The sequence below is a fragment of the Phyllobates terribilis genome, unplaced genomic scaffold (assembly GCF_046119375.1).
Source record: "Phyllobates terribilis strain yellow unplaced genomic scaffold, ASM4611937v1 Scaffold_3__8_contigs__length_932513732, whole genome shotgun sequence".
Taxonomy (NCBI): Eukaryota; Metazoa; Chordata; class Amphibia; order Anura; family Dendrobatidae; genus Phyllobates; species Phyllobates terribilis.
In genome coordinates, this window is record NW_027362763.1 from 7,410,439 (window position 1) to 7,420,131 (window position 9,693).

The following is a 9,693-nucleotide window of genomic DNA, read 5'->3' on the forward strand; positions in this document are numbered from 1 at the left end:
TACAGGATAATGGCCCCCATATAACGCTCCATACAGGATACTGGTCCCCTTATAAAGCTCCATACAGGATACTGGCCCCCATATAACGCTCCATACAGGATACTGGCCCCCATATAATGCTCCATACAGGATACTGGTCCCCTTATAATGCTCCATACAGGATACTGGCCCCCATATAATGCTGCATGCAGGCTGTTACCCCCTACATAATGCCCCATACAGGCTGTCCCCCCCTTATAATGCTCCATGCAGGCTGTTACCCCCCACATAATGCCCCATACAGGCTGCCCCCCCCCCTTATAATGCTCCATGCAGGCTGTTCCCCCCACATAATGCACTATGCAGGCCGTCCCGTCCCCCCTTATAATGCCCCATGCAGGCTATTCCCCACCTTATAATGCCCCATGCAGGCTGTCACACCTCCTCTTTATAATGCCCCATGCAGGATGTCACCCCCCTCTCTTTATAATGCCCCATGCAGGATGTCACCCCCCCTCTTTGTAATGCCCCATGCAGGATGTCACCCCCTCTTTTTATAATGCCCCATGCAGGATGTCACCCCCCTCTCTTTATAATGCCCCATGCAGGATGTCACCCCCCCTCTCTTTATAATGCCCCATGCAGGATGTCACCACCTCTTTTTATAATGCCCCATGCAGGATGTCACCCCCCTCTCTTTATAATGCCCCATGCAGGATGTCACCCCCCTCTCTTTATAATGCCCCATGCAGTCTGTCACCCCCCCTCTCTTTATAATGCCCCATGCAAGATGTCACCCCCCCATATTATGACCCATGCCACCTCCCCTCTCTTTATAATGCCCCATGCAGGATGTCATCTCCCCCTCTCTTTATAATGCCCCATGCAGTCTGTCACCCCCCCCTCTCTTTATAATGCCCCATGCAGGATGTCACCCCCCTCTCTTTATAATGCCCCATGCAGTCTGTCACCCCCCCTCTCTTTATAATGCCCCATGCAAGATGTCATCCCCCCATATTATGCCCCATGCCACCTCCCCTCTCTTTATAATGCCCCATGCAGGATGTCATCTCCCCCTCTCTTTATAATGCCCCATGCAGTCTGTCACCCCCCCCACTCTTTATAATGCCCCATGCAGGATGTCACCCCCCTCTCTTTATAATGCCCCATGCAGTCTGTCACCCCCCCTCTCTTTATAATGCCCCATGCAAGATGTCATCCCCCCATATTATGCCCCATGCCACCCCCCCCTCTCTTTATAATGTCCCATGCAGGATGTCACCCCCCCTCTCTTTATACTGCCCCATGCAATCTGTCATCCCCTCCTCTCTTTATAATGCCCCATGCAAGATGTCACCCCCCCATATTATGCCTCGTGCCTCCATACATTAAAAAAAAAAAATCAAATACTCACCTCCCTCCTCCTCACCTGCTGCCCGCTGCTCGGGTCCGGACTCCAGGGTTGCCGGCGTCATCCCGCTCTGCGCTCCTTGTGATGGCTCAGGTGAGCGCGCAGTGGAAAGACGTCACCGCACCCTCTGACCTGACATGTCACAGGGAGCGCAGAGCAGGAAGACAGCGGATCTGCAGAGGCACGGGGAGAGGTAAGTATCCGGCTGCCGGGGCCCTGAGCAAATGGTGGAGAAGGGCGGGCGCTGACACAGCTCTCCTCCGCTCATAACCCAGCGGGGTGCGCGACCGCCAGTGGGCCCCCTGCCTGCTCAGGGACCCGGCACTTGCCCGGGTGCTGACGCCGGCCCTGATTGTGGCTAATGTGACCCCACAGTAATATGGCTTCTTAATTCTGGAGAGAATTATACTCTACTAACAATAAGTAGTAAAATGTCCTTCGAACCAGAATTGAACCAGTGACCTAAGGATGTCTGTGCCCCACTACAGTCCTCCGCTCTACCAGCTGAGCTATCGAAGGCTTGTGTTTTACAGCTCTCCTGCCGTCATCACCTCACTGCGTCTCCAGGTTTATACAGTCAATAAGATTCTGACTGTGACAATAATAAGGTAATAACAAAAAAAAGGAAAAACATCTTCCTATACAGGGAGTTGAACTAAGGACTAAGAACGCCTGGATGAAAACCAGGAATCCTAACCGCTAGACCATATGGCAGAGACACAAAAGTGAGACATTGGCGTTTGAATAATGGAAAGGAGCTAAGCAGCAAGTCCAGAAGTGATAGGGGAGAAAGAGAGATTGTAGAATCTTCATCAAAAAAAGTACCTGAGCTGTATGTGAGCTGTATGGGAAATATCCTGTGAGCTTTCATGTACTTTCCCCAGGCAGAGCAATAGAAGTCAGAAAAAAACACCACCCTCCAGTCCAAGCGTTGGTGGTATAGTGGTGAGCATAGCTGCCTTCCAAGCAGTTGACCCAGGCTTGTTTACCGGCCAACGTAGAACATTTTTTTTTTTAGCATTAACTTCACTGCTCAAAAAATAAAGGGAACACTTAAACAACAGAATATAACTCCAAGTAAATGAAACTTCTGTGAAATCAAACTGTCCACATAGGAAGCAACACTGATTGACAATGAATTTCACATACTGTTGTGCAAATGGAATAGACAATAGATGAAAATTATTGGAAATTATCAACACACCCTCAATAAAGGAGTGGCTCTGCAGGTGGGGACCACAGACCACATCTCAGTACCAATGCTTTCTGGCTGATGTTTTGGTCACTTTTGAATGTTGGTTGTGCTTTCACACTCGTGGTAGCATGAGACGGACTCTACAACCCACAGAAGTTGCTCAGGTAGTGCAGCTCATCCAGGATGGCACATCAATGCGAGTTGTGGCATGAAGGTTTGCTGTGTCTGTCAGCGTAGTGTCTAGAGGCTGGAGGCGCTACCAGGAGACAGGACAGTACACCAGGAGATGTGGAGGGGGCCGTAGGAGGGCAAGAACCCAGCAGCAGGACCGCTACCTCCGCCTTTGTGCAAGGAGGAACAGGAGGAGCACTGCCAGAGCCCTGCAAAATGACCTCCAGCAGGCCACAAATGTGCATGTGTCTGCACAAACGGTTAGAAACCGACACCATGAGGGTGGTAAGAGGGCTCGACTTCCACAGATGGGGGTTGTGCTCAAAGCCCAACACCGTGCAGGACGCTTGGCATTTGCCACAGAACACCAGGATCGGCAAAGTGGCCACTGGCGCCCTGTGTTCTTCACAGATGAAAGCAGGTTCCCACTGAGCACATGTGACAGACGTCACAGAGTCTGGAGACGCCGTGGAGAGCAATCTGCTGCCTGCAACATCCTTCAGCATGACCGGTTTGGCAGTGGGTCAGTAATGGTGTGGGGTGGCATTTCTTTGGAGGGCCGCACAGCCCTTCATGTGCTCGCCAGAGCTAGCCTGACTGCCATTAGGTACCGAGATAAGATCCTCAGACCCCTTATGAGACCATATGCTGGTGTGGTTGGCACTGGGTTCCTCCTAATGCAGGACAATGCCAGACCTCATGTGGCTGGAGTGTGTCATCAGTTCCTGAAAGATGGAGGCATTAAAGCTCTGAACTGGCCGCCCGTTCCCCAGACCTGAATCCGATTGAGCACATCTGGGACATCATGTCTCACTCCATCCACAAACGTCACGTTGCACCACAGACTGTCCAGGAGTTGGCGGATGCTTTAGTTCAGGTCTGGGAGGAGATCCCACAGGAGACCATCCGCACCCTCATCAGGAGCATGCCCAGGCGTTGTAGGGAGGTCATACAGGCACGTGGAGGCCACACACAATACTGAGCCTCATCAGGAGCATGCCCAGGCGTTGTAGGGAGGTCATACAGGCACGTGGAGGCCACACACAATGCTCACCCTCATCAGGAGCATGCCCAGGTGTTGTAGGGAGGTCATACAGGCACGTGGAGGCCACACACAATACTCAGCCTCATCAGGAGCATGCCCAGGCGTTGAAGGGAGGTCATACAGGCACGTGGAGGCCACACACAATACTCAGCCTCATCAGGAGCATGCCCAGGCGTTGTAGGGAGGTCATACAGGCACGTGGAGGCCACACACAATACTCAGCCTCATTTTGACTCGTTTTAAGGACTTCACATCAAAGTTGGATCAGCCTGTAGTGTGTTTTTCCACTTTCATTTTGGGGGTTACTGCAAATCCAGGCCTCCATTGGTTAATAAATGTGATCAGACGCTACTGTCCGAGGACACGGCCTTGCACAGATAGGAAGGAGCGCCATATTGGAGGGCAGATTTTGCTTGAAAGGTCTCCATGTGACTTGTATCATTTGTAGATCCCCCAGGTGCCAGAACAGAAGAGACCTCCGATGAGTGACCCATAGTGATGAGCGAGCGTGCTCCTCAATACTCATTACTCGCCGGAACATCTCACTTCTCGAGATGCTCGGTGCTCACCGAGTATTTCCGGGTTGCTCGGCTGGAGCTCGGGTCTCCTTCCTGCATGTTTGGCGCTCATTACAGAGCCAATGAACATGCAGGGATTGCCTGCCACTCACTGTAATGCGGCAACCATGTTGGGTGTGGCATTACAGTGATTGGCTGGTCGCACAGTGTCATCAGGTGTATATCAGACCGGGCGCCGCCATGGTAGTCACAGTCACTCCGGATCAGACAGTGTAGGGAGAGCTGCTGCTGCGTCAGGGAGAGATTTTTACCTGCATTTAGGCTGTGATCCCACACCACTATTATTTATTTCATCTACACTAACAGTCCCTGTAAGCACTAATTCTGATGGATATTAATCCCGCTGATAGCAGTAGTTAGGCAGAGTTTGTGGAGACCTCCTATAGTACAGAATAGGGGCCACTGCGCGTTCTTTCTGCTGCTGGATCTCCTATCCATAGCCCTAGATATCAGGCTGATAATATTCTTTTTGCTCTGAATCCTGATACTTTTGGTAAGAAGTAATATAATATTCCATTCATACTGCTCCATTTGCTAGTTAGCAGCATACAGCCAGATTTGGTTGATGTGACCAGCATTGCTGTATTGTGCTATTTCCGCCTGTCAACTGAAAATGCTGATTGTCTGACTCTTATCAGAATGAATAAATTCTGGATTGGAGCCGACATCTCATCACCACCGGATGACATCAGCGGAACATAAAGTGAAATAAAAAAATTTCTGGTCTATTCCCATGCACCCCTTCACACCCAGACATGGGTAGATGCTTCAGCATTTAGACTTTTTATGTCATCCTCCTCCTTCTCCTTCTCCTCCACCACGATCTCAACAGGGTGACCATCATACAACACCCCCATTAATTTTTTTAAGGGTGTTTATGATGCCCGTAGGAACTATTATTAGAGGCCTACCTCTAACATTCTGTATAATATATATGCATACCACCCAGGGGTCAATGTTTTTCAGCGCACGCACTTAGTGCATGGGCATTACCAGTCTAGGATACCCACTCCTTAATAATGGAAAAAAATTTTTACTGAGGCCCTCCACTACATCTCTTCAAAGGGGTATTGGAGCGCGACCTAATTTTTGGCAGCCCTTGCACTTACTGCATACACATTAACAGTAATTTAGCAATAATTTACCGGATTTATAGTTTCATTCCAGAAAAAAACAGAAGCGACCAAGAAATTAGAACTAAAAAACACTTTTTTATTAGAAAACATTTTAAAACCAATAAACAAACAGGAAAATGTCCTGTAAAAGGAATGTGAAGAGCTCCTGCCTTCAGCCCCAGGGCATTTTGATGATGCTGAGTCTAAAGAAATATATATTAGAGCACGCTTAAAACTCTGGAGACTTGGAATTAACATGTGTCACCCCAGGCCTGGATGCCACAAATATCAAAGGCTGTGTCTGAGAGCAGGAGGGAGGTTCCCTGGTCAGGGACCATTAGCATGCAGCACCTCCTGTCCCAGGCCAGTAGGGGGAGCAGGCTGCCCCTATAAAAGCTGGAACTGAGGGCAGGGCTAGAGAGACCAGAACCCACTTCTGAAGCATCCAGAAGGGTTCCCAGAGGAAAGGGACAGGTCAGCAGCAGCTGAGGAGTCCGGGAGGCAGAGGAGCAGCAGTGAGCCAGGGACCGAGGCAACGAGAGCAAGGTCCTGGCTGAGAGAGAACTACACAACCGGACACTGGGGTCCGAGGCTGTCAGGGTTGCAAGCCCGGCAGCAGATAACCAACCCGCGAGGGACTTCAGGTCCCTTGGCCTAAGAAGCTGGAGGCTCCGCCACACAGAGGGACCGGTACAGCACGGAGAAGCAACAGGTACCTAAGGCCCGAGTCGCAAGCCATACAGGCGTAGTACACGGCCAGCTCGGGGACGTGGGCTATCACACCACGAAAAGGGGGATAGTCAGCAAGGGCAGAGAGAGAACGGTAGGCCTACCCACTCACCCTGACCAGTGGGGCTCGCCCGAATTCTCTCAGACCCCCAGGCCCATTCCTACCCTGTACTCGTGTTGGGTCATTAGTACTAACTACAATAAAGACCCTGGACTGTTTGAAGCAGACTCTGAACCCTTATTATTGCGGCCTGCACCATCACCCCCAGCATCCTATTACACTGCCCTGAGGCTACACTCCTCCCGTGGGGAGTTATCCTATCCCTGTGCTGCATACCAACATCAGCCTCAGCGGTCTGCCTTGCAGCGGCGGTCATCCCTGACCGCAATCCACGGCTGGCATAGTCGGACATTCAAAACCCTACAAATAGACTGCTACAGCATTTGTTCTGACCACCTTGAGCCACGGGATCGGGTTGCCACTACTACCCCCAACATTGCACTGAAGTCCGGTTCCGGGTGCCCCACGGCCCAGGGGGCGAGTCAGCTTTGGCGTAGTCTGCAGGATTGTGACCAACCCGCCAGAAACGGGTATTGCGCGCCTGAAAAAGACTGTACACGTACCTCAAAAGGAAGTTTCCTGCCATCCGGAGCCATTTCCCGCCATCTTCAGTCGTCTCCCGCCATCTTCAGTCGTTTCCCGCCATCTTCATGTCACGGGTGTGTCGCCACGAAGATCGTCACGATTACACAGCCTGACTTCTCGCAGCTGACTTTTTGGTGCTTTGTGTTTTTCGGCAGTGAGGGAGTTAATTCTCTCTCTCTCTGTGCTAGACGAGGTCCAGCCTCGCCCAGCTGCAATCAATGCTGCTGTAGTGAGACTCCTTCAAATGCCTGCTGGTCTGTTAGGGAAGTGTCGGTGAAAGCATTTCATGCAGACTAACAGAGCGGATCGTGGTATTTGGAGTTTCAGAGATAAGTGTATTCGGAGAGTTTTTTCCCTTCCTCGCTTTATCATTTATCTCCTTTCCCGTTGGTGTTCCCTCTGTTGTAGTTGTGTAGTTTTTGTATGCAAGGTGGTTTTGGTTTTTCCCTTGTACTGTCTCGTTCGTCTAAGTACTGTGTGTGGGCATATTATTACTTGTCCCCTTTTGTTGTGATCGGGGTCCTTCTCAGGACTAGATTACTTAGGTGCAGGGATCCTCAGGAGGTAGGGGTTACGCTGGCGGCCTGGACCTCTGTACCTTTAACAGTACCTCCAGGTTGAGGGATTAGTCAGGGCCCCAGCTTAGGGTCAGCTTAGGCCCCCTACCTCCAGTATACAGAGACAGCGTGACATTTTCACCGACCACTTAGTTTTTCTCCAGCTACCATGGATCCAGTAGCCGGTCTAGCTCGGCAGTTGCAGAGTTTGTCCATGGAGCTGGCGGACGTTAGGTCCAAGGTTTTGTATCCTCAGGAGCAATCCGGACCAGAACCTAAAGTAGCTCTCCCTGACAGGTTCACTGGGGGGCGGGACAAGTTTTTTGTTTTCCGGGAGGCATGCAAGTTGTACTTTCGGCTGCGGCCTCGGTCATCGGGGAGTGAAGAACAAAGGGTGGGAATTGTCATCTCGCTCCTACAAGGGGACCCACAATCTTGGGTGTTCTCTCTTCCCCCGGGCTCCCCGGCTCTCCAGTCAGTGGATAGGTTTTTCGCTGCTCTGGGACTCGTATATGATGACCCAGATCGGATCTTCCTTGCTGAGTCTAAGTTACGTAGGATCCAGCAGGGAGATCGTACGGCGGAGGAATTCTGTTCGGAGTTCCGTAGGTGGGCCACGGACACCCAGTGGAATGACCCGGCTCTTAGGAGCCAGTTTTGTCAAGGTTTATCCGACAAATTACAGGATGTGTTGGCACAGTATGACTCTCCCGCGTCACTGGAAGCCACTATGGCCCTTGCTATTCGCGTTGACAGACGGCTTCGGGAGAGGTGCGGGATAACTCTACCCCCTGTGATGACTCCACCTCCTACAAGGTCCCCTCATATGGTGGTTCCCCTGGTCAGTCCAGAGGAGCCTATGCAATTAGGAGGGACATCATTTCGGGGGAGGGGACCGGTGGTGCGCCATAAGACAGGAAGGTGTTTCTTTTGCGGGAGAAAGGGACATTTTATTGGGGGGTGTCCATCCCGTCCTTGCAGAGTGAAGAGTCGTCGGAAAACTGTTGATCCCAGGTTGTGTGGTGGACGGCAATCTGGGAGTAGGTATTTCGTCCCTAGGTTCGTCTCAGTTTCTCGTACCGGCGGAGGTGGTGGTGGGTACGAGAACTGAGAGGATATCTGTTCTTCTGGATAGTGGGGCCGGGGCTAATCTGGTTGATGCTCGGTTTGCCCGGGTTCAAGGTATGCGATTGAGTGAGTTGGCTAAACCCATCCCCATATTCTCGATCGATGCCAGGCCTCTCGGTCAGGGAAGTTTTTTGCAAGCTGTGCATGACGTAAAACTTCAAGTGGGGGCGATACATAAAGAACTGTTGTCTTGCTACGTGTTGGAGGGTCTTCCCACTCCTATAGTGTTGGGCCTTCCTTGGTTAACTAAGCATAACCCGGTTATTAATTGGCAAACCAGAGAGATAAGCCAATGGAGTAAATTCTGTAATAAAAACTGCATGAACACGGTCATCGGTGCGGTTACTCCTTGGGTCTTACCTCCATTTCTGGCGGACTTTGAGGATGTATTCTCGGAGAAAGGGTGTCAGGAACTACCTCCTCATCGCGAGTATGACTGTTCTGTAAAACTGCTCCCTGAGGCCAAGTTACCTAAAGCTAGGTTGTATAACCTTTCTGGTCCTGAGAGGCAGGCCATGAAGGATTATATTTCAGAAAGTCTGGCTAAGGGGCATATTAGACCTTCATCTTCACCGGTGGCTGCAGGGTTCTTCTTTGTTAAGAAGAAAGATGGAGGCCTACGCCCTTGCCTGGATTTCCGTGAACTTAATCGGATTACGGTCCGAGATCCGTATCCGCTCCCACTTATTCCCGATCTCTTTAATCAGATCGTGGGCGCCAAATGGTTCTCTAAGTTGGATCTCAGGGGGGCGTGCAATCTGATTAGGATGAAGGAGGGGGATGAGTGGAAGACGGCGTTTAACACTCCGGAGGGGCATTATGAGAACCTTGTCATGCCATTCGGTCTGACTAATGCCCCGGCGGTGTTCCAACACTTTGTTAATGACATTTTACGCCGCCTGGTGGGACAGTTTGTTGTCATATATCTGGATGATATCTTAATTTACTCGCCGGATCTGGTGTCTCATCAGGAGCACGTTAGGCAGGTGTTACAGATCTTGCGGGATAATAAACTGTATGCCAAATGGGAAAAGTGTGTGTTCGCCGTACAGGAACTCCAGTTTTTAGGCTTCCTGGTTTCAGCGTCCGGTTTTCGTATGGACCCTGGGAAAGTGCGGGCAGTTCTTGAGTGGGATCGG

The 9,693-nt window shown here is 51.0% G+C and overlaps 1 non-coding gene across 1 annotated transcript; it reads right to left on the reverse strand.

Moving 5' to 3' along the window:
- Positions 1-1,824: 1,824 nt before the first annotated feature.
- TRNAY-GUA (transfer RNA tyrosine (anticodon GUA)) lies at positions 1,825-1,909 on the reverse strand. The gene is given in 2 exon segments: positions 1,825-1,860; positions 1,873-1,909. It is a non-coding gene; the product is annotated as a tRNA-Tyr (tRNA).
- Between the last annotated feature and the right edge of the window lie 7,784 nt (positions 1,910-9,693).